A 23430-nucleotide genomic window follows, 5' to 3' on the forward strand; every position below is an offset into this window, starting at 1 on the left:
CTCCAGTAAGCAGAATTTCTAACTACCATTACAACCATGCAAAATATGCCTACGCTACCCCTAATAAATCAGACAATACCCCCTAGACATAAGCCAGGGCATTTCCAATGCAATCCTTTGAGAAGGCAGCACTCACAACAGTGAGAAACCAAACAAGCTGTTTGTCACTACCAGGACAGGCCACACAACCAGGCACATTTCCTGCCTTCTACATACATAGCACCCTGTCTGTAGGGCTAGATAGGGCCTACTTTAGGGCTGACTTACATGTAGTAAAAGGGGAGTTCTGGGCCTGGCAAGTAAATTTAGATGCCAGGTCCCTGTGGCAGTAAACTGCGCATGCAGGACCTGTGCTAGCAGGCCTGAGACAGGTTTGAAAGGCTACTTGAGTGGGTGGTGCAAGCAGTAGCATGTAATTTACAGGCCCTAGGTTTAGGGATACCACTGTACAAGGAACTTACAGGTAAATTAAATGTGCCAATTAGGTGTAAGCCAATCATACCAACTATAGAAGGGATAGCACTTCAGTACTGATCAGCAGTGATAAAGTGCTCAGAGTCCTAGAGCCAACAGCAAGAGGTCAGAAGAAATAGGAAGACGGAGGCAAAAAGTCTGGGGATGAAGCTGCAAAAAGGGCCAGGTCAAACATGCTGCATTCTGCAGCACACACAGAAGAAGCAACATGCCATGCACAGATATTTACATGCAGGAAGGTGTCCTTTCCTGCACATAAACAATCATTCAAAATGACGCTTTGGTACTTCTATCTGTGCTGCATTTTGCGGCACACATAGAAGTACCAAATCATCATTGTAGATTGTTTATGTATAGGAATGGACGCCTTCTCGCACATAAACAATCTATTCCCTCAACGCAGACACCATTGCACTATGGTGCATGGATGCCTGCGTTAGGCAGCTTAATTCAGCACCAGCCCAGGGAGAAGCGCATAGCGCTATAGTCCTCTAAATACGGCGCACCCCTGTGTTTCAAAAGTGGTGCAGAACCATGCTGCGCCACTTTAGCATAAATCTGGCCCAATGTTTGAAAAGCATTGCTGTAAAATCAGCATAACATTTAAACATTGTGCATCTGGAAAAATACTAAAATGTAGGCCTTTTCACTAATACCAATACTTGAAGAATAAAACATTTCTAATATTTTCAAACCATTAGTTCTTATTACAATAATATTATTTATGTTTTGTCAGTACATGTATTTATAATAAATCAAAATACATTTTCACAGTTATATGTTATTTCAGATTGAACTCGAGGTTTCTGACACCATGTCAACCACGTTTAAAGTTGCACGTTTATTTTTCTAACACATGTTGTCAGTTAGGCCTTTTAATACACATTAAACATTTCATTTTAGTTACACATTTTTATTAATAATATTTGCTCTCTAATAACGATGCAGGGTAGTGAATCAAGATGGCCACGAAGGAGAACTTCATGCTGGAGGAATGCTTTATTTATAAACTATCCATTTTTGATGACGTAAATTGGCATCAGAAGCTTCAGGGAGAAGTGTGGTTAGTTTATAGACATATTTATAGTCTGTACATAGCTTTTTTCAGTTCTCAACCTACTGCTCCCATCACAGCTCCGTCACGGCCACCATTTTAGGTGCTCTTGACACACATATTGTTTCCTTACCATTGCCTATTGTGTCTACTACCGAGACATTTATAACCAATTGCTGAGAATGTAATCTTCTATATCTCCAGTGCTGTTTTCCTCCCCATTATGGAAAAGCCTATATTTATGTTCCTCATGGGTCTCAGTAGGTGGCGTCTCTCTGATGATGCCTCATATGCTTAGGTCACTTTTCCTCACTTCCCCCACTATTCTTACATAGCACTTTTATGCTTGGACTAAACACCACTAATCTCTTCTATTTTCACATTTTAATTCTTCACCATTTTATTCAGTATTAACCTTGAACACAGGAAGCTTCTTTAAGTCTTCTGATATTTGTTGGATATTTTCATGGACTTTTTATTCAAGTCCTTGTTGGGGCTAATCCAGACACTTGGTAATCATAATGGATGTTTCGCAATTTTCAATCGCCCTAACTTCATCTGCTTCCAACATCAATGGCTGCATAGAAGTGGGAGAAAACAACAAGAGTCAAGAAAGGCCCAATTTCCCCCACTAAATCACCTCTACCTTTAATGTTAGATGACATAATGGACAAACATAAGCTAATGAAACCATTTGTGGTAGAGACAAATGCGGTTCTGCAAAGAATTGAAGACAGGTGGTCTCATCTTGATTCTAGAATCACTGAGTTTAACAATGTGTCAGCGATGCTCAGAAAAGTTAAAACTTTGACTAGAGAAGTCAGTCTGCTACAAAAAACAAACTGAAGATTTAGAAAACCGTAACAGGCAAAACAACCTTCACATTTATGGCATTCATGAAGGATCTGAAAGGCAAGTTATGATTAAGTTCCTTAAAATCTATATTCCCAAAATTGTTGGCTTAGATGACTTGACTGACTTCAACATTCAAGGGGGACACTGTGTCGGTTCATCACAAGCTTTTACATCTGCCAGACCAAGAGAGATTATTTCTCTTTTCCTACAGTATTCTGACCTAATGAAAATCCTGTCAGCAGCTCAACAATCTAAACAAATGCTATGGTCTGGCCACTAGATCTTCTTTAGTCAAGATGTCTCCAGGGGGACAGCAACTCAAAGGAAATAATTTTTGGACCCGCAACTAGCCTAACGATCTATGAGTGTTCAATATGGTCTTATTACCCATGTTTCTGTAAGGGCACATATAAAGACAAAACAACTACATCTGTTAACCAAACTGATTTGAAGCAGTTCAGATATATCCACAAAGGAGAATCCATGGAACGTAGTAGAACTTGACTTGATTTGGATTCTTTGAGTCCCTTAACATTCACCTTGTTTTATTTTTTTTGCAGGTCCCAAGCTCTCCCTGAGGTTCTGGATCCTGATGTTGTGTCTTCCAGTGTCTTCCTGTTCTCATGTTCATGTTCTATTAAAGTTTCACTGTTTATTTTCTTGTTGGTAAGTCCAAATAAGAACTGTTAGTTTTTGGTTATTTATATTCATTTTCCAATGTGTTTCCTCCCTCAAGTTTAGTATTACCTTTTCATCCTTGTTTTTTTTGTTCCTGGTTGACCACTACTTCTCACTCCACCCCCTCCCTTATCAAGAATTACCTATTTCTTCATTGACGTCCATGACTAAAGTTGTTTGGCTTTAGTCATCCTATTCTTCCTCCTATCATAGGGGAGCCTTTTTTTCTCTACTCCATTTTTATCTTTCTTTCTCTTTTCTATATGTAGTTCATTTTCCAATATGCAAACTTGTCTTATTATAGATCAGTCTTCATCCCATTAATTCCCTTAAATTTTACTTTGTTTACAGCATAGGTTTTATTTGCTTCCTGTTGTCTATTTGTTCAGAAAATCTCTTGAATGAATAGTTTATGTATAGTCTACTTGAATGTGAAAGGACGACGCAATCCGGTTACAAAACAGAAAGTACTTACTCATCTCCCAGAATTGAATTGCAAAATTGCTCTTTTGCAGGAAACTTACCTTAAAAAATAAGACATTGATTGTTTATTCATCATTGGGTGGGACAAGTGTTGTGTTCTCCTCCGGTTAATAACAAAAATGGTGTATTCATTTTGTTTTATAAAGCCTTACATATTTAGATTATAGGTGAAGTTAAAGATGAAGCAGGCAGATGAATTACACTGGCCATGAAGAGTAATGATACCCAACTCTCTATTGGTGATGTTTACAGTCCTAGAGGAGTAGGCCCACATTTTGGGAAATGTTTCTCCTCTACACTCTCACTATGGGGGTCATTCCTACCCTGGCGGTCATAGACCGCCAGGGTAGGTGACGGAGGAAGCACCACCAACAGGCTGGCGGTACTTACGGGGGCATTCTGACCGTGGTGGTAAAGCTGCGGTCAGAAACAGGAAACCGGCGGTGTCCCGCCGGTTTCCCGCTGCCCCAGGGAATCCCGGCAAGCAGCGCCACCATGGGGATTCTGACCCCCTCACCGCCAGGAACAGGATGGCGGTAACGGGTGTCATGGGGCCCCCTAACAGGGCCCCACATTGATTTTCAGTGTCTGCTTGGCAGGCACTGAAAATTGCGACGGATTCAACTGCACCCGTCGCACCCCTTCCACTCCGCCGGCTCCATTCGGAGCCGGCATCCTCGTGGAAGGGGGTTTCCCGCTGGGCGGGCGGGCGGCCTTCTGGCGGTCGCCCGCCAGCCCAGCGGGAAACTCAGAATGACCGCTGCGGTCTTTTGACCACGGTACGGTCTTCTGGCAGTTCCCGCTTGACGGGCGGCTCCCGCCGCCAGCCAAACTTGGAATCAGCCCCTATATCTGTTAGGCAACCTCATAGTAGGAGGCAATTGTAATTAATAAATGAAATCTTTTTGGGATTGTCGTTCTCAGACCAGATACATTCCCAACAGAATGAAGAAAGCTTTTAAAAAATTGATAAATTCCAGTGGTTTACTAGAGCCTGGAGATTTTCACATCGTGATGTTTTGGAATTCACTTTTTATTTCACTGTTCACCACTCATATTACCAGACCAGATTACTTATTCCTCACCCAGAATGTCCTCCATCTTATGTTGCATGCAAAGATAGTATCTATCCTTACATCTGACCATGCACCTGCTATAGTGGATTTAGACATTCCAAATGGCACACCTCCCTCAAGGAGATGGAGATTCAATAATGCCCTGTGAAATGATCAATTATTTATTGAACGATGTACAGTTTTTGTTAATTAATTCTTTTCCAATATTTTACCCTCAGCTACATGGATGTCTTTTATATGGGACACCTTTAAAGCTGCAGCTTGGGGCTTCATCATAGACTCTGTCACAATCAAAATGAAAAGAGCCCTGAAAGACTCTTCACAATTGCTCAAACAGATCAAAATTCTTGAACATGAATACTTTTCACCCACTAAAATGAACACCCTATCCATATTAATTCAGGCTAAATTACAATATAATAAAGAATCCTGGGACAGTGCATGCTTTACTCATCTCAAATTGAATGCAAAATTTTATGGAGGCAGAAATAAAGTCGGCAAACTATTGGCAAAATACCTGAAATAAAAAAAAAAAAACATCTGCAATTACTGTCATTACTGATAGAGATGGGTCAGACACACAAGTGATTCAGAAATATTGGAGTGCTTTATAAATTAGTGTCCTAAATTATTTACCCCGGAGACTTTTCCTACTGCAGGAGATATAGATTTATTTTTACTCTATTCCTAAATCAGCTGATCAAAATGTAGATCTTTCTCTTTTGGATTCCACAATATCCGAGACAGAGATCAAAATGGCCAACTCCAAACTTCCCAAAGACAGGGCTCTTGGTCCTGATGGGTTTTCAGTTGAGTTTCATTCAAAATTTGCACATTTTTTAATTCCAAAATTATTAATTTTAATTCTATTTTTTCTAGCTTAATGCCAAGTGTTAGGTACATTTCTGAAGCTATGTCATGCTTACTTCCAAAGAAAGGCAAGGATTTATTCATATATGGTCACTATAGACAAAATTTCCCTCATAAATACAGACTGCAAGATTTTTGCAAAAGTACTTGCTTTACCTCTTAACCAAGTTATACCTGACCTAATCTGTAATCAACAGTCGGGCTTTGTGAGGGGAAGGTATGTCCTGGATAATTCTATAACTTTCCTTAATATCCTACACATGGCTTCGAAGTCCACTATCCTTATAGCAGCTGTAACTTTGGATGCAGAAAAAGCCTTCAACAGTGTTAATAGTGATTTCATGATCGGAGCATTGAAATGGCATGGATGTAGTCCCCATATTCTCAACTACATTCATTTATTATACTTTGCTCCTTCTGCCTCTCTTTTAGTTAATGGCAAGCAGTCTCAGCACTTTCCCTTGGAAAGAGCTACTGGGCATGGTTGCCCATTATCCGCCCTTTTATTTTTATTATCCTTAGAAACCTTTTTGGAAAAAAATTGTAGGTCTCCTTTGTTTTCCAGCTTTACACATAAAGACATAGAGATTAAATTCAAAGCATATGCAGATGACATTTTTTCTTTTGTTTCAGACCATCAAAACACAACACCTGGATTCTTTCATTGATTAAATGAATATTCAATGGTATCAGGATATAAACGCAATATAGACAAATCAGAAGTTGTGCCCTTGAACAAATATTGTTTTCATGAGTTATTTAAAGATACTGGCTTCACTTGGAATTCCAAAGCTTTAAAGGTCTAGGTATTTTTTACTCCAACTCCATGAAGGATACAATTAAAACAAATCTTAATGAGGTAAAAACTAAACTCTTATGTCCGATAGTTGGGCTCCTCTTTATCTGTCATGGTGGAAAAGAGTAGCCACCATCAAAATGATGATGTTGACCATTATAAATTTCAATTCGTCTGTGCTCCATTTTACACTCCCTCTTGCTTTTTTTTAGAATCTATTACCAGGTTGCTTATGTGATTTATATGGAGAAAACAAAAATTGTGTATCTCTGTAGCCAAACTTCAACAATGCAGAGACAATGGAGGGATCAGTTTCCCAAATTTTAGGAAATATCATAGCACTTTTAGTTTCAAACAAATTTGGATTTTTTTCCCTCCCACCAATTGAGATCAACCTACCCTATGGTGCCAACTGGAACATTCAGAAATTTCACCTTTTCCAAATCCATGACATAGTTTACATCTCACAACCTCCAAAATCCTTCCTTTCACCAATACTTACTCATTCTATTTTCTGTCTCTCCACTTTTCCTCACCCAATTTACATCTCCCATAGACATTGTTGAGCATACTCCTATTTGGTACAATAAAAACAAAACATTGAATAACAGAGTTCTCTTGTGGAAAGAATGGATACACAAACAGATAATAACCATCAGCCATATACCTTTTGATGGAGCTATTTTTGAATTTCAATATATTCAACAAAAGTTTGGTATCTCGCCTCGCGTAAACACCTTAAAATCATACTCCTTCATCTTTGCTCCCAACTCTCATGCTTACACTCAGTACACAATCCTCTTCTCCCTCTTATGATTTTTTCTCACAGGTAAAAGCATCCTCTCTCTACAAGGTTCCTCTAATGACAGAGTTAAATGTCAGGTGGAACTACAATGGGAAATGGACTTACATAAGGCTTTTTCTTTATAAACTTGGGGATACAATCTGGTCTAAGGTACAAACTACATCTCGCTCAGCTAGCAAATCTCAAACACTATGTTATTTTACAACAGGCTTTTTTTTACCCCCAAATATCTCTATTGGCTTAAATTGACAAAAGGTACCAAATACTAGTTTTGCCCTCATGAAAATAGTGATCTCAAACACGTGTCCCTTGAATGTCCGTGTGTTAAAACTTTTTTGTGACAAATCTGGAAAAAAATAAACAATATTTTGTCTACCGCTTCTCTTCTCTGTGGCAGTCTCTAGTTATGGTTGCCAAATTTGTTGACTTACTTATCACAGTTGCATTACAAATTATCACCTTGAATTAGAAAGCTACCATTAAAATTTGATTCATAGGTTGATGGAATTTACTTTGAAATAATCACAGATTAGATAGTACTAATGCCAACACGACTCCAATGATGATCAGAAGAGATCTTTTATGGTTGCCTCTCGAATCTTTCTTACATAGACGAAATGCTACCCTTTTAAGTACCAGTACCACTTTTGAACCCCAATGATTCTCATTACCAATTATGTGGTTGCTATAAGTATTACTTTCTGATTGTGTCGTTCTGCATTTTGGAGTACTAAATCGATTTTTCTTTTCTTTTTCTTCTCGTCTTTTTCCTTCTTTTTCTCTTTCTCTCTACTATCAAACGTGGTTTAAAAATGCTATCAAATTTATAGTACATTGCCTCAGCTTTCTATAGTATACATTGTATTATGCATTTATGTGTTTAATATGACCATATTTCTACTTGTTTACCTCATGCAACTAAAGTACTTTGAACATGTATCTATTTGTTATTTAATTTTGTTTTTCAATAAAGCATTCTAAGCTTACAAGGTATAACTGAGACATCTTTTTATCCTGAATACAAGGCCAGAGATTGAAATTATATTTTGAAAAGGGGTAACAGTTTAAGGCTGTTAGCTGCCCACAGTGATTCTAATGATTTAACACCAATTGACATTGAAGCAGTTGAATTGAAACACCTCCATTAGCTGCGGAGCTGAATGAAACAACAGTCATCACCTGGGCCTCCACTGAAACAGCCCATTTAATTTTATGAAAGCAGCGGTTGCTCTCACTACTGTTACCTGTCAGCCTGGTGCCAGATACCCAATGGTGTTATTGGAAGAACCTCGGAAACCAATAGTACCTGAATTAAGTATTTGCATGGGATGACTCACAAAACCAAGTATGGGTACAATCTTAACAGCAAGAGCAAGAATCAGTAAGTCTTTAGGGATTATATCAATCATCTGGAAAGAGATCAGAAGTTTACAGATGGAAACACTGTTGATCAAGCGTCATGGGCAGCTTACATGAATGAACTATTTAAAGGGTGTAGCATTAGACTGGCCTTGTGGTGACCGCTCACTAAGCTAAGTAACCTATTCCCGACAAGACATTTTAGGAGGAATTACTAAATGTCATGGTGATGCAGTCTCTGGCCCGAAAAGTCTGACCCTGCTTAGTGCTTTCGAGATTGGGCACATTCAGGCCAGGGCAGGCAGCACTCTGCCGCGTGTGGAACTCCGTGGAATTCCACGGAGTTGTTTACCAGCTCTGCAGAATTCCACTAAATAGAGCTTTGCGAGCTCCATCCACACCCCCTAATCCTCATAGGCTTTTAAATGTTTTTAATGAATATTAGAAAACTATGGGCCTGATTTAGGTCTGGGCAGATGGAAAACTCAGGCATTAACATGACAGCTATACAGTCCGCCGTATTACGTTCACTATAGGATATAACAGGATATTAAGACGGGAGACTGGATCTCCATGACGGAGTATTCCCCTCTACCAAGATCTCATCAGGCCCTATATATCAGTCTATTTTGACAAGAAAAAATGGTATAAAGGTGAACCAGAAAGGAGCCAGGCATGTGGGCTAGATACTGATTAAAAGGAGCCATAGTTACAAATACTGGGAATGTGGTTGCAGGATCCCGGTTTGCATCTTTTACAGCTGAATGTATGAGGAGCTAAGCTGAAAGCGCCAATCTATGTTTTCCAGGTTATTTTCCTTAAATTATCGAGCCCCTTGCTAATTCTGCTCTTAGGAGTTATCAAGGCAAAGTTAACCCTAGCGTCATTCTCTTTAGTATTCCCCAAAAATAAGGCACTTTTGAAATCTTTCCCAAAGTAAAGTGTATTGTCTTGTATTTTATCTCCCAACAATGCATCACAACCGTTGGTGAGGCTTGAATTTGGCCTTATGGAACAACAGACAGACCCGAAGCCCTGATTGATTAAGTACTCATTTCATGTGAGTACGTTAAATGCCTACATTTTGAAGGGAAACAGATAGGTGCATCACAAAATGCAGGGAGGTCAAAGTTGAATTGCCCTCAAAGATCTTCAGGCTGAAAGCCTATGGAATAAACCTGCCATACCGTAGCTTTAAATTAGCATTGAATAAGCAATTAAATTGGCTTTCTTTTATGAGAGATGAGGAAAAAAGTAGGCAAAGAAAACACAGCTGGATGTTAATTAATTCCAATAAGCGACTGCAGACCCAAAGCTATCTAGCTGAAAGCTATAGATGCTATTTTATATTAACCACGCTTTGGGTCATTTTCCTCATTAGTTCTTCTTCCAAAATTGGTGTTTTCAACACCTCATAACACATGTAGACTGTGTTTACTTCATCAATACATTTTTCTGCACTACCTTTGTATTTGCCCCAGTCTGTTATCTGAACGGAGATATCAGTCACAACTGTTATTTCTACAATTCTGCATCAGATCTTGCCGACAAACAATAATTTTCTGCTTGAATGGTGACTTTCCTATGGTGACAGTTGGTTTTATTACATTTATGGACAAAACGAAGCGTGTTTTAGCTGATAACAGTTCACCTCCAGCAGTACAGGAGATTTAGCTGGGTAAGCTCAGCAAACCCTTGAAATCCAATACAGAGCTGGCTAGGCTACTTTGCACCCTCGTTGTTATGTCCATATGTTATAGCACATTTTAGTCTGTTACATGCATGAAAGTTAGTGTTGAACTTAGGGCCTGATTTAAGAGGCCCTAACGCCACCTTAGCGCCGCCATAACGTCATTTTTACATGCGCCATATTTACAACGTGACTCAATGCATGCATTGCGCCACTTTGTAAGCCCTTGCGCCACAGTATGCCTGCGCCAGGCACAACGTATGGAATGGTGGCGTTCCCCATTAGGGGTGCCAAAAAAATGGTGCAAGGAAATCTAAAGATTTCCTCGCACCATTTTTTTTGGAACTTTTAATGCCTGCTCAGAGTAGCCGTTAAAAGAAGGCATGCCATTGAATAAAACATTGGCGCTACTCCTGCAGAGTACATCAATAGCATCAGGAATTCTGATGCGATTGCCCCCTACCCTGCGCCACAGTGCACCGTATTTTAAATAAGGAGCACACATAGTGGCGGTAGGGGGATGCTAAGAGGCGCAAGGAAAGTGGCGCTGCACTGGGTGCATTGCCACTTTTCTTAAATCAGCTCCTTAGAATTTTAGCAAATTGTCTCTGTAAGGAAATGGCTCCCTGTTGCCATTATTTACCATTAACACAAGCTTTATTCGATCAATGGATCATCAAAGCAAATACACAATAAATAATAAAATCAAAGATATAAAATATAGGGGGTCAGCAGTCGCCCAGCCGGGTCCGGCGGTTCTCTGCCGGTTTTGCCCCGGCTGAGAGAATCCTCCAGGGCAGCGCTGCAAGCAGCGCTACCCTGGGGAATCTGACCCCCGAACCGCCAGCCTGTTTCTGGCGGTTTTCACCACCAGGAAGAGGCTGGCGGTAAGGGGTGTCCTGGGGCCCCTGGGGGCCCCTGCACTGCCCATGCCACTGGCATGGGCAGTGCAGGGGCCCCCTAACAGGGCCCCATGAAGCTTTTCACTGTCTGCTTAGCAGACAGTGAAAAGCGTGACGGGTGCAACTGCTCCCGTCGCACCGCCGCAACACCGCCGGCTCCATTCGGAGCCGGCTCCTGTGTTGCGGCCCAGCGGGAATGTTGGAATGGGGGCAGCGCTATTTTGGCCGCTTGGCGGCCAAAGGGCGGTTCACGCCTGGCGGGCGGCAACCGCCGCCCGCCTGAGTCAGAATGACCCCCATAGTTCCAATTTAAAACCATATTAACAATAAAAGGAAAAGAACTGCACCTCCACTGCACTATTTAAAAGAATCTCATCCAATCATGGTTAAAACACATTGCTGATAAAAGAGTTACGTATACGCCATGCTGCCAGTAAATACTTGCTAACAGCATATATTAGAACTTTAGAACAATGGCTTTTTAAAATCCTCAGGGCAAAGGCACATTCGCTTATTCCCATTTCCCGGCAAATGTTACGGATCCACTTGAACCTGCGAGAAGAATATGCGGGACAGAAAAATATGAAATGTTCAACTGTTTCAGAAGTTATACCACACGCTGCACATATATCAGTTGTTGTTTTTGCACCCCATCTACACATCAAAGTCTTTAGCTGCAGGGTCCCAAAGCGGAGTCTAGCATATGAGCTTTTGCCTAAAATATCAGGTATAATGTCTAGATATAATTCAAACTGGGGGTACCATTTGAAGTCGATAAAAAGATTTGTTAGGCAACCATGAGATCTGCGACTAATGTAGTCTTTCCATACATGGGACCAGTATACACGCTTCAACACTTTGGTGTGGGTTTTCTCAAGATTGTGGGGTTTCTCCCAAAAGTTTCCTAGGCCCAAGTTGCTAAACCAACTAGATACGTGTTTCCCCAGGGGATAGAGGCTGAATTGGGACACTTTAACAGATCTAAAAGTGAGGTCTTGTAAACATCCAGTTCGGGGACAGCCCATAGCCTTACCCAATATAGAAGTGGTCTTAAAACAATTAGGTTGGCTATCCGTCTCAGGCCCAGATCTAAAAACAATGGAATCACCAGAGTGCTGGGAGGGCAAGCACATAGAGCCCTCGTAAAGCTATTCTCTCCAATAGTTAGCCTGTTGCTGTCGGAAAAGCCCCAGACCTCCGCACCATAGACAGCAGCTCCCTAGCAACATAGATCTTAATTGCTGGGTGTAGGAGGCTGGACTGGCTTGTAGTGGGTACCAAGGGGTACTTACACCTTGCACCAGGCCCAGCTATCCCTTATTAGTGTAGAGGAGTGTCTAGCAGCTTAGGCTGATAGAAAAGGTAGCTTAGCAGAGCAGCTTAGGCTGAACTAGGAGACGAGTGAAACTCCTACAGTACCACTGGTGTCGTATGCTCAATATCATAAGAAAACACAATACACAGATATACTAAAAATAAAGGTACTTTATTTTATGACAATATGCCAAAAGTATCTCGGTGAGTACCCTCAGTATGAGCATAGCAAAAATACACAAGATATATGTACACAATACCAAAATATGCAGTAATAGCAACACAAACCATATACTCTAGAAGTGGAATGCGAACCACAAATGGACCCCAAACCTATGTGACCTTGTAGAGGGTTGCTGGGACTGTAAGAAAACAGTGAGGGTTAGAAAAATAGCCCACCCCAAGACCCTGAAAAGTGGGTGCAAAGTGCACCTAAGTTCCCCAGAGAGCACAGAAGTAGTGATAGGGGAATTCTGCAAGGAAGACCAACACCAGCAATGCAACAACGATGGATTTCCTGACGAGGGTACCTGTGGAACAAGGGGACCAAGTCCAAGAGTCTCGATCAAGTCGGGAGTGGGCAGATGCCCAGAAAATGACAACTGTTGGTGCAAAGAAGCTGCCACTGGATGGTAGAAGCTGTGGATTCTGCAAGAACGACAAAGGCTAGAAACTTCCCCTTTGGAGGATGGATGTCCCACGTCGTGTAGAAGTTTGCAGAGGTGTTTACGTACAGAAAGACCACAAACAAGCCTTGCTAGCTGCAAGGGTTGCGGTAAGGGTTTTTGGATGCTGCTGTGGCCCAGGAGGGATCAGGATGTCGCCAATTGCCTGAGGAGACAGAGGGGGAATCCAGCAAGACAAAGAGCCCACTCAGAACAAGCAGCACCTGCAAAAGTGCCAGAACAGGCACTACGAAGTGGAGTGAAACGGGGCTCACCCGAAGTCACAAAGGAAGGTCCCACGATGCCGGAGGACAACTCAGGAGGTCGTGCACTGCAGGTTAGAGTGCTGGGGACCCAGGCTTGGCTGTGCACAAAGGAAATCCTGGAAGAGTGCACAGGAGCCAGAACAGCTGCAAATCATGCGGTACCCAGCAATGCAGTCTAGAGTGGGGAGGCAAGGACTTACCTCCACCAAACTTGGACTGAAGAGTCATTGGACTGTGGGAGTCACTTGGACAGAGTTGCTGAGTTCAAGGGACCTCGCTTGTCGTGCTGAGAGGAGACCCAGAGGACCAGGGATGCAGTTCTTTGGTGCCTGCGGTTGCAGGGGGAAGATTCCGTCGATCTACGGGAGATTTCTTCGGAGCTTCTAGTGCAGAGAGGAGGCAGACTACCCCCACAGCATGCACCACTAGGAAAACAGTCGAGAAGGCGGCCGGATCAGCGTTACTAGGTCGCAGTAGTCGTCTTTGCTACTTTGTTGCAGTTTTGCAAGCTTCCAGAGCAGTCAGCGGTCAATTCCTTGGCAGAAGGTGAAGAGAGAGATGCAGAGGAACTCTGAGGAGCTCTTGCATTCGTTATCTAAAGAATTCCCCAAAGCAGAGACCCTAAATAGACAGAAAACGAGGTTTGGCTACTTAGGAGAGAGGATAGGCTAGCAACACCTGGAGGAGCCTATGAGAAGGAGTCTCTGACGTCACCTGCTGGCACTGGCCACTCAGAGCAGTCCAGTGTGCCAGCAGCACCTCTGTTTCCAAGATGGCAGAGGTCTGGAGCACACTGGAGGAGCTCTGGGCACCTCTCAGGGGAGGTGCAGGTCAGGGGAGTGGTCACTCCCCTTTCCTTTGTCCAGTTTCGCGCCAGAGCAGGGCTGGGGGATCCCTGAACCGGTGTAGACTGGCTTATGCAGAAATCAGCACCATCTGTGCCCGTGAAAGCATTTCCAGAGGCTGGGGGAGGCTACTCCTCCCCAGCCCTAACACCTTTTTCCAAAGGGAGAGGGTGTAACACCCTCTCTCTGAGGAAGTCCTTTGTTCTGCCTTCCTGGGCCAAGCCTGGCTGGACCCCTGGAGGGCAGAAACCTGTCTGAGGGGTTGGCAGCAGCTGCATTGAAACCCCGGGAAAGGTAGTTTGGCAGTACCCTCGTCTGAGCTAGAGACTCAGGGGATCATGGAATTGTCTCCCCAATACCAGAATGGCATTGGGGTGACAATTCCATGATCTTAGACATGTTACATGGCCATGTTCGGGGTCACCATTGTGACACTATACATATGTCGTGACATATGTATAGTGCACATGTGTAATGGTGTCCCCGCACTCACAAAGTCCAGGTAATTTGCCCTGAACAATCTGGGAGCACTTTGGCTAGTAGTGACACATATAGGTGACTTCTAAGTTACTTAAGTGCAGTGGTAAATGGCTGTGAAATAACGTGGACGTTATTTCACTCAGGCTGCAGTGGCAGGCCTGTGTAAGAATTATCAGAGCTCCCTATGGGTGGCAAAAGAAATGCTGCAGCCCATAGGGATCTCCTGGAACCCCAATACCCTGGGTACCTCTGGCATACTGGAACACCCTTATAATTCCCTAGGATATTGTACTGAGGTACATTGGTGAAATTGGTCACTAGCCTGTTAGTGACAATTGGAAAGAAATGAGAGAGCATAACCACTGAGGTTCTGGATAGCAGAGCCTCAGTGAGACAGTTAGTCATAACACAGGTAACACATACAGGGCACACTTATGAGCACTGGGGCCCTGGCTGGCAGGGTCCCAGTGACACATATAACTAAAACAACATATATACAGTGAAATATGGGGATAACATGCCAGGCAAGATGGTACTTTCCTACACAATCCCCCCCCCCCCCCCCAAACGAAGGACAATAAGACTAACCATGACCTGATGAGTCTTCATTGTCTAAGTGGAAATATCTGGAGAGTCCATCTGCATTGGAGTGGGTACTCCCAGGTCTATGTTCCACTGTATAGTCCATTCCCTGTAGGGATGTGGACCACCTCAACAATTCAGGATTTTCACCTTTCATTTGTTTTAGCCAAAGTAGAGGTTTGTGGTCTGTCTGAACAATGAAGTGAGTGCCAAACTGGTATGGCCTCAACGTCTTCGGTGCCCAGACCACAGCAAAGGCCTCCCTCTCTATGGCAGACCAATGCTTTTCTCTAGGGGTTAACCTCCTGCTGATAAAAGCAACAGGTTAATCCTGGCCCTCAGAATTAAGTTGTGATAAGACTGCCCCTACCCCTAATTCAGATGCATCAGTTTGGACAATGAAGTTTTTGGAGTAACAGGGGCTTTTCAGGACAGGTGCAGAGCACATGGCCTGCTTCAGCTCCTCAAAAGCTTTCTGACAGTTTGCTGTCCATAATACCTTTTTTGGCATTTTCTTAGATGTGAGGTCATTAAGAGGGGCTGCAATGGAGCCATAGTTCTTTATGAAACTCCTGTAGTACCCAGTGAGGCCTAAAAAGGCTCTCACCTGAGTCTGAGTTGTAGGGGGAACCCAATCTATAATAGTTTGGATTTTCCCCTGAAGTGGTGCAATCTGTTCTCCACCTACCAGGTGTCCCAGGTAAACCACTTTCCCCTGCCCTATCTGGCACTTTGAAGCCTTGATAGTGAGGCCTGCCTTTTGCAGGGCCTCCAAAACTTTCCACAGGTGGACCAGGTGATCATCCCAGGTGGAGCTAAAGACAGCTATATCATCTAGATATGCTGCACTAAAAGCCTCCAACCCTTGCAGGACTGTATTCACCAACCTCTGAAAAGTGGAAGGTGCATTTTTCAACCCAAAAGGCATTACTGTGAATTGGTAGTGCCCTCCAATGGCTGAAAATGCAGTTTTTGCTTTAGCATCCTCTGATAACTTGATCTGCCAATACCCTGCAGTCAAATCAAAGGTGCTCAGATACTTGGCAGATGCCAGTGTATCTATTAGCTCATCTGCCCTGGGTATAGGGTGAGCATCAGTTTTAGTTACTTGGTTGAGACCTCTGTAATCTACACAAAATCTCATTTCCTTCTTTCCATCTTTGGAATGAGGTTTTGGTACAAGTACCACAGGAGAGGCCCATGGACTTTCAGAGTGCTCAACCACTCCCAGTTCAAGCATTTTCTGAACCTCTTGTTTATGCAGTCTCTGACATGGTCAGGCTGCCTATAGATCTTACTTTTGACAGGCAAGCTGTCTCCGGTATCTATAGTGTGCTCACACCGAGAAGTGGTGCCTGGCACAGTAGAAAAGAGTTCAGAAAACTGACCCAGGAGATTTATGCAGTGGTCTTTCCGCTCAGCAGTAAGACAATCTGCCAAAACTACACCTTCCACTACAGCATCTTGTTCTGTGGAAGAGAAGAGATCAGGGAGAGGGTCACTCTCATCTTCCTGTCCTTCATCTGTTGCCATGAGCAGGGTGAGATCAGCCCTGTCATAGTAGGGTTTCAGGCGATTGACATGGAGCACCCTAAGGGGACTCCTGGCAGTGCCTAAGTTAACTAAGTAGGTGACTTCACCCTTTTTCTCAACAATAATGTGGGGTCCACTCCATTTGTCTTGAAGTGCTCCTGGGGCCACAGGCTCCAAGGCCCACACTTTCTGCCCTGGTTGGTACTGAATCAGAACAGCCTTCTGGTTATGCCATTGCTTTTGGAGCTCTTGGCTGGCCTGAAGGTTTTTACTGGCCTTTTTCATGTACTCAGCCATCCTAGATCTTAGGCCAAGTACATAGTCCACTATGTCTTGCTCTGGAGCTCTTAAAGGTTGTTCCCAACCCTCCTTCACAAGTGTTAGAGGACCTCTTACAGGGTGTCCAAATAGTAATTCAAAGGGGCTGAAGCCCACTCCTTCCTGGGGAACCTCCCTGTAAGCAAAAAGGAGGCAAGGTAACAGGACATCCCATCTCCTGCAGAGTTTTTCAGGGAGTCCCATTATCATTCCTTTGAGAGTTTTATTAAACCTCTCAACCAGTCCATTTGTTTGTGGATGATAAGGTGTGGTGAACTTGTATGTCACACCACATTCCTTCCACATGGCCTCTAAGTAAGCAGACATGAAATTGTTTCCCCTGTCTGATACCACCTCTTTTGGGAAGCCCACCCTGGAAAAGATTCCCAGGAGGGCCTTTGCCACTGTAGGAGCTGTAGTGGTCCTTAGAGGAATTGCTTCAGGATATCTGGTGGCATGGTCCACTACCACCAAGATAAACCTATTGCCTGAAGCAGTAGGAGGGTCAAGGGGGCCAACTATGTCAACCCCTACCCTTTCAAAGGGAACCCCAACCACAGGTAGTGAAATAAGGGGTGCCTTTGGGGTGCCACCTGTTTTGCCACTGGCTTGACAGGTTTCACAGGACTTACAAAATTCCTTTGTGTCCTCTGACATTCTAGGCCAATGAAACAAGGGAACAAGCCTGTCCCAAGTTTTCATTTGTCCTAAATGTCCAGCTAAGGGAATGTCGTGGGCTAGAATTAGGAGGAACTCTCTGTATTGCTGAGGAATCACCAATCTCCTGGCAGCTCCAGGTTTTGGGTCCCTTGCTTCAGTATACAAGAGATTGTCATCCCAGTAAACTCTGTGAGAGTCACTGACATCCCCATTTGCTTGTTTGACAGCTTGCTGTCTTAGACTCTCTAGTGTGGGACAGGTCTGCTGTGCCACACTCAGCTCCTCCCTGGCAGGCCCCCCTCCACCCAAAAGCTCAGCAGTGTCTGCTTCCAGCTCCTCTGGTGTAGGTTCTGCATAGGGTGGAAATTCTTCTTCCTCAGAAGTAGAATCCACTGTAGAGGGAGGGATAGTAGGTAGTGTTTTACCTTTACTAACCCTAGCTTTAGGGAGCACTTGGTCCATTCTTCCAGGATCCAAGTCACCCTGTCCTTTTTGCTTTTTGGCCTGAGCCCTTGTCAAAGCAAAAATATGCCCTGGAATGCCCAGCATTGCTGCATGAGGCTCCAACTCCACTTCTGCCCAAGCTGATGTCTCTAAATCGTTCCCTAGTAGACAGTCTACAGGTAAATCTGAGGCAACCACAACTTTCTTTGGACCAGTAACCCCTGCCCACCCCACCCCCCGTTGAGATTCACAAGAGCTATGGGGTGGCTAAGAGTGTTGTTATGAGCATCAGTCATTTGGTACTGGTGACCAAGTAGGTGTTGTTCAGGGTGGACCAGTTTCTCTATTACCATTGTAACACTGGCACCTGTGTCCCTGTAGGCCTGAACCTCAACACCATTTATTAGGGGAAGTTGCTTGTACTTATCCATATTAAGGGGACAAGCAACCAAGGTGGCCAAATCAATGCCCCCCTCTGAGACTAACACAGCCTCTGTGGTCTCCCTAACAAGACCAACCCCAACTAAATTCCCAAAAGTGATCCCAGCTACTCCCTTGGATTGGCTATTAGTAGGTTTGCTCCCACCACCACTGCTATTACTAGGGGCACTAGGTGTAGCAGCAGGGGTTGTAGTGGTAGGAGGCTTGGTGCTTTTCTTTGGGCAACTGGGATCTGTTGTCCAATGGCCTTTTATTTTACATAAATAGCACCATGGTTTATTTTCTTTATTTTGATTTGAAGAGGATTTGGGCCCACCCCCCCCACCAGAGTGTTTTTGTGGGCCTGATGAAGACTTATTTTTAGATTTGTCTCTACCCTTGTCAGAAGGCTTACCATCCTTCTTCTTGCCATCCTTGTCACCCCCGTATGAACTTTTCTGTTCACCCTTGTTCTGACCCATTTGTCTGCCTTCTTTCCTAATTCTTGGGGAGAGGTCAGATCAGAGTCTACCAGGTACTGGTGTAACAAATCAGACACACAATTATTAAGAATATGCTCTCTCAGGATTAAGTTATACAGGCTTTCATAGTCAGAAACTTTACTGCCATGTAACCACCCCTCCAAGGCCTTCACTGAATGGTCAACAAAGTCTACCCAGTCTTGTGAAGACTCCTTTTTGGTTTCTCTAAACTTGATCCTGTACTGTTCAGTGGTTAAGCCATAACCATCAAGGAGTGCATTCTTAAGAACTTTAAAATCATTGGCATCACTTTCCTTCATAGTAAGGAGCCTATCCCTACCCTTTCCACTGAAAGATAGCCATAGGATAGCAGCCCACAGCCTTTGAGGGACCCCCTGTACATTACAGGCCCTTTCAAGTGCAGCAAACCACTTGTTAATGTCATCCCCCTCCATGCTCTTTTACAGGATTACTATCTGTAATACTGCTGCTGCCACCATGGGGTCCAAACCCCAACCTCTGTCTTTCTTTTTCTAAGTCAAATGCTTGCCTATCTAAATCCAGCTGTTGCTTCTTGAGCTTCAGCCTGGATTCTTCCACTCTCAATCTATTGAGCTCCCTTTCTAACACTCTGTCATCAGGGTGGGTGGGTTGGGCATGCCTTGACACAGAAGAATGGTGAGAATGAAAAGAGGGAGACCTGTCCCTAACAGCTGGCACTCTAACAACCTGGCCTAAAGGAGCTATCTCTATACTACGATGAGAACTCGCCTCAGTACCAGCCCTGCTAGGTGGTCTGCTAATGGGCAGGTTGGGAAGATTCCCTTCTAACTCTTTTACTAGGGGTGCCCCAGAATCAGAGTGGGAACCATCAGCTAATCTCTCACCAGAAGTGCCAACTAAGGTCTTATCTTGTTCAATGAGCATATTAACTAACAGTTCTCTTGAGGGATTCTTCCCTACCCCTAAACCTCTTTCAATGCAGAGACTCCTTGCTCCTTTCCAGCTAAGGTGATCATAAGCAAGTTTGGTCAGATCAACAGTTTGACCTGTACCAGACATTATAGAAAAGGTTTAAGGGACAGAAAAAGAAAGAAAAAGTTTCAGAACTTTTTAAAGAACAGAAAAAAAACTTTTAAAACTTTTTAAGAACTTTTTGAAAGTTTTAGAGGTACTTTTCAGCACTTAGAAAAAGAGTAAGAGAAGCTTTTTGGTTAGGTGTACATACACTGAACTTGTTTTGTATATTTTTCTCTTATGAAAAGTACAAAATGACAAAGTGGTAAGTAGTTGCAAGTACTTATCCCATCGCTGCACAACCAATGTAGGAGGCTGGACTGGCTTGTAGTGGGTACCAAGGGGTACTTACACCTTGCACCAGGCCCAGGTACCCCTTATTAGTGTAGAGGGGTGTCTAGCAGCTTAGTCTGATAGAAAAGGTAGCTTAGCAGAGCAGCTTAGGCTGAACTAGGAGACGAGTGAAACTCCTACAGTACCACTGGTGTCATATGCACAATATCATAAGAAAACACAGTACATAGATATACTAAAAATAAAGGTACTTTATTTTTATGACAATATGCCAAAAGTATCTCAGTGAGTACCCTCAGTATGAGGATAGCAAATATACACAAGATATATGCACACAATACCAAAATATGCAGTAATAGCAATAGAAAACAGTTCAAACAATGTATAGTCACAATAGAATGCAATGGGGGCACATAGGGATAGGGGCAACACAAACCATATACTCTAGAAGTGGAATGCGAACCACGAATGGACCCCAAACCTATGTGAACTTGTAGAGGGTCGCTGGGACTGTAAGACAACAGTGAGGGTTAGAAAAATAGCCCACCCCAAGACCCTGAAAAGTGGGTGCAAAGCGCACCTTAGTTCCCCAGAGAGCACAGAAGTAGTGATAGGGGAATTCTGCAAGGAAGACCGACACCAGCAATGCAACAACAATGGACTTCCTGACGAGGGTACCTGTGGAACAAGGGGACCAAGTCCAAGAGTCACGATCAAGTCGGGAGTGGGCAGATGCCCAGAAAATGGCAACTGTTGGTGCAAAGATGCTGTCCCTGGATGGTAGAAGCTGTGGATTCTGCAAGAACGACAATGGATAAAAACTTCCCCTTTGGAGGATGGATGTACCACGTCATGTAGAAGCTTGCAGAGGTGTTTCCGTACAGAAAGACTGCAAACAAGCCTTGCTAGCTGCAAGGGTTGCAGTTAGGGTTTTTGGATGCTGCTGTGGCCCAGGAGGGACCAGGATGTTGCCAATTGCGTGAGGAGACAGAGGGGGCGTCCAGCAAGACAAAGAGCCCACTCAGAAGCAAGCAGCACCCGCAGAAGTGCCGGAACAGGCCCTACGAAGTGGAGTGAACCGGAGCTCACCCGAAGTCACAAAGGAAGGTCCCACGATGCTGGAGGACAATTCAGGAGGTCGTGCACTGCAGGTTAGAGTGCCGGGGACCCAGGCTTGGGTGTGCACAAAGGAAATCCTGGAAGAGTGCACAGGAGCCGGAGCAGCTGCAAATCATGCGGTACCCAGCAATGCAGTCTAGCGTGGGGAGGCAAGGACTTACCTCCACCAAACTTGGACTGAAGAGTCACTGGACTGTGGGAGTCACTTGGACAGAGTTGCTGATTTCAAGGGACCTCGCTCGTCGTGCTGAGAGGAGACCCAGAGGACTGGTGATGCAGTTCTTTGGTGCCTGCAGTTGCAGGGGGAAGATTCCGTCGACCCACGGGAGATTTCTTAGGAGCTTCTAGTGCAGAGAGGAGGCAGACTACCCCCACAGCATGCACCAACAGTCGAGAAGGCAGCTGGATCAGCGTTACAAGGTCGCAGTAGTCATCTTTGCTACTTTGTTGCAGTTTTGCATGCTTCCAGAGCAGTCAGCTGTCGATTCCTTGGCAGAAGGTGAAGAGAGAGATGCAGAGGAACTCTGATGAGCTCTTGCATTCGTTATCTAAAGAATTCCCCTAAGCAGAGACCCTAAATAGCCAGAAAAGGAGGTTTGGCTACTTAGGAGAGAGGATAGGCTAGCAACACCTGGAGGAGCCTATCAGAAGGAGTCTCTGACGGCATCTGTTTCCAAGATGGCAGAGGTCTGGAGCACACTGGAGGAGCTCTGGGTACCTCCCAGGGGAGGTGCAGGTCAGGGGAGTGGTCACTCCCCTTTCCTTTGTCCAGTTTCGTGCCAGAGCAGGGCTGGGGGGATCCCTGAACCGGTGTAGACTGGCTTATGCAGAAATGGGCACCATCTGTGCCCATGAAAGCATTTCCAGAGGCTGGGGGAGGCTACTCCTCCCCAGCCCTAACACCTTTTTCCAAAGGGAGAGGGTGTAACACCCTCTCTCTGAGGAAGTCCTTTGTTCTGCCTTCCTGGGCCAAGCCTGGCTGGACCCCAGGAGGGCAGAAACCTGTCTGAGGGGTTGGCAGCAGCAGCATCTGCAGTGAAACCCCGGGAAAGGTAGTTTGGCAGTACCCGGGTCTGAGCTAGAGACTCGGGGGACCATGGAATTGTCTCCCCAATGCCAGAATGGCATTGGGGTGACAATTCCATGATCTTAGACATGTTACATGGCCATGTTCGGAGTTACCATTGTGACGCTATACATATGTTGTGACATATGTATAGTGCACGCGTGTAATGGTGTCCCCGCACTCACAAAGTCCGGGGAATTTGCCCTGAACAATATGGGGGCACCTTGGCTAGTGCCAGGGTGCCCACACACTAAGTAACTTAGCACCCAACCTTTACCAGGTAAAGGTTAGACATATAGGTGACTTATAAGTTACTTAAGTGCAGTGGTAAATGGCTGTGAAATAACGTGGACGTTATTTCACTCAGGCTGCAAGGGCAGGCCTGTGTAAGAATTGTCAGAGCTCCCTATGGGTGGCAAAAGAAATGCTGCAGCCCATAGGGATCTCCTGGAACCCCAATAGCCTGGGTACCTCAGTACCATATACTAGGGAATTATAAGCGTGTTCCAGTATGCCTATGTAAATTGGTGAAATTGGTGAAATTGGTCACTAGCCTGTTAGTGACAATTTGGAAAGAAATGAGAGAGCATAACCACTGAGGTTCTGCATAGCAGAGCCTCAGTGAGACAGTTAGTCATAACACAGGTAACACATACAGGGCACACTTATGAGCACTGGGGCCCTGGCTGGCAGGGTCCCAGTGACACATATAACTGAAACAACATATATACAGTGAAATATGGGGGTAACATGCCAGGCAAGATGGTACTTTCCTACACTGGGGAGACAGTTTTTGCTGCCGTACCCCTATAAAAGTGCAGGGTAGATGCTGCACTATGCTGCAAAAGACCAGCACTTTTGTTAACCTGCTCTACCCAGTGCA

At 44.3% G+C, this 23430-nt stretch overlaps 1 long non-coding RNA gene across 1 annotated transcript in view; it reads left to right on the top strand.

Moving 5' to 3' along the window:
- Positions 1 to 8307, top strand: part of LOC138304185 (uncharacterized) — a 29209-nt gene extending 20902 nt beyond the window's left edge. Inside the window, exons 2-3 of the long non-coding RNA XR_011205516.1 lie at positions 2944 to 3049; positions 7922 to 8307. This is a non-coding gene — a long non-coding RNA (uncharacterized lncRNA). The remainder of the gene's footprint in view (positions 1 to 2943; positions 3050 to 7921) is intronic.
- The last annotated feature ends 15123 nt before the right edge of the window (positions 8308 to 23430 follow it).

This window comes from Pleurodeles waltl, chromosome 7 (genome assembly GCF_031143425.1).
Source record: "Pleurodeles waltl isolate 20211129_DDA chromosome 7, aPleWal1.hap1.20221129, whole genome shotgun sequence".
Lineage (NCBI taxonomy): Eukaryota > Metazoa > Chordata > Amphibia > Caudata > Salamandridae > Pleurodeles > Pleurodeles waltl.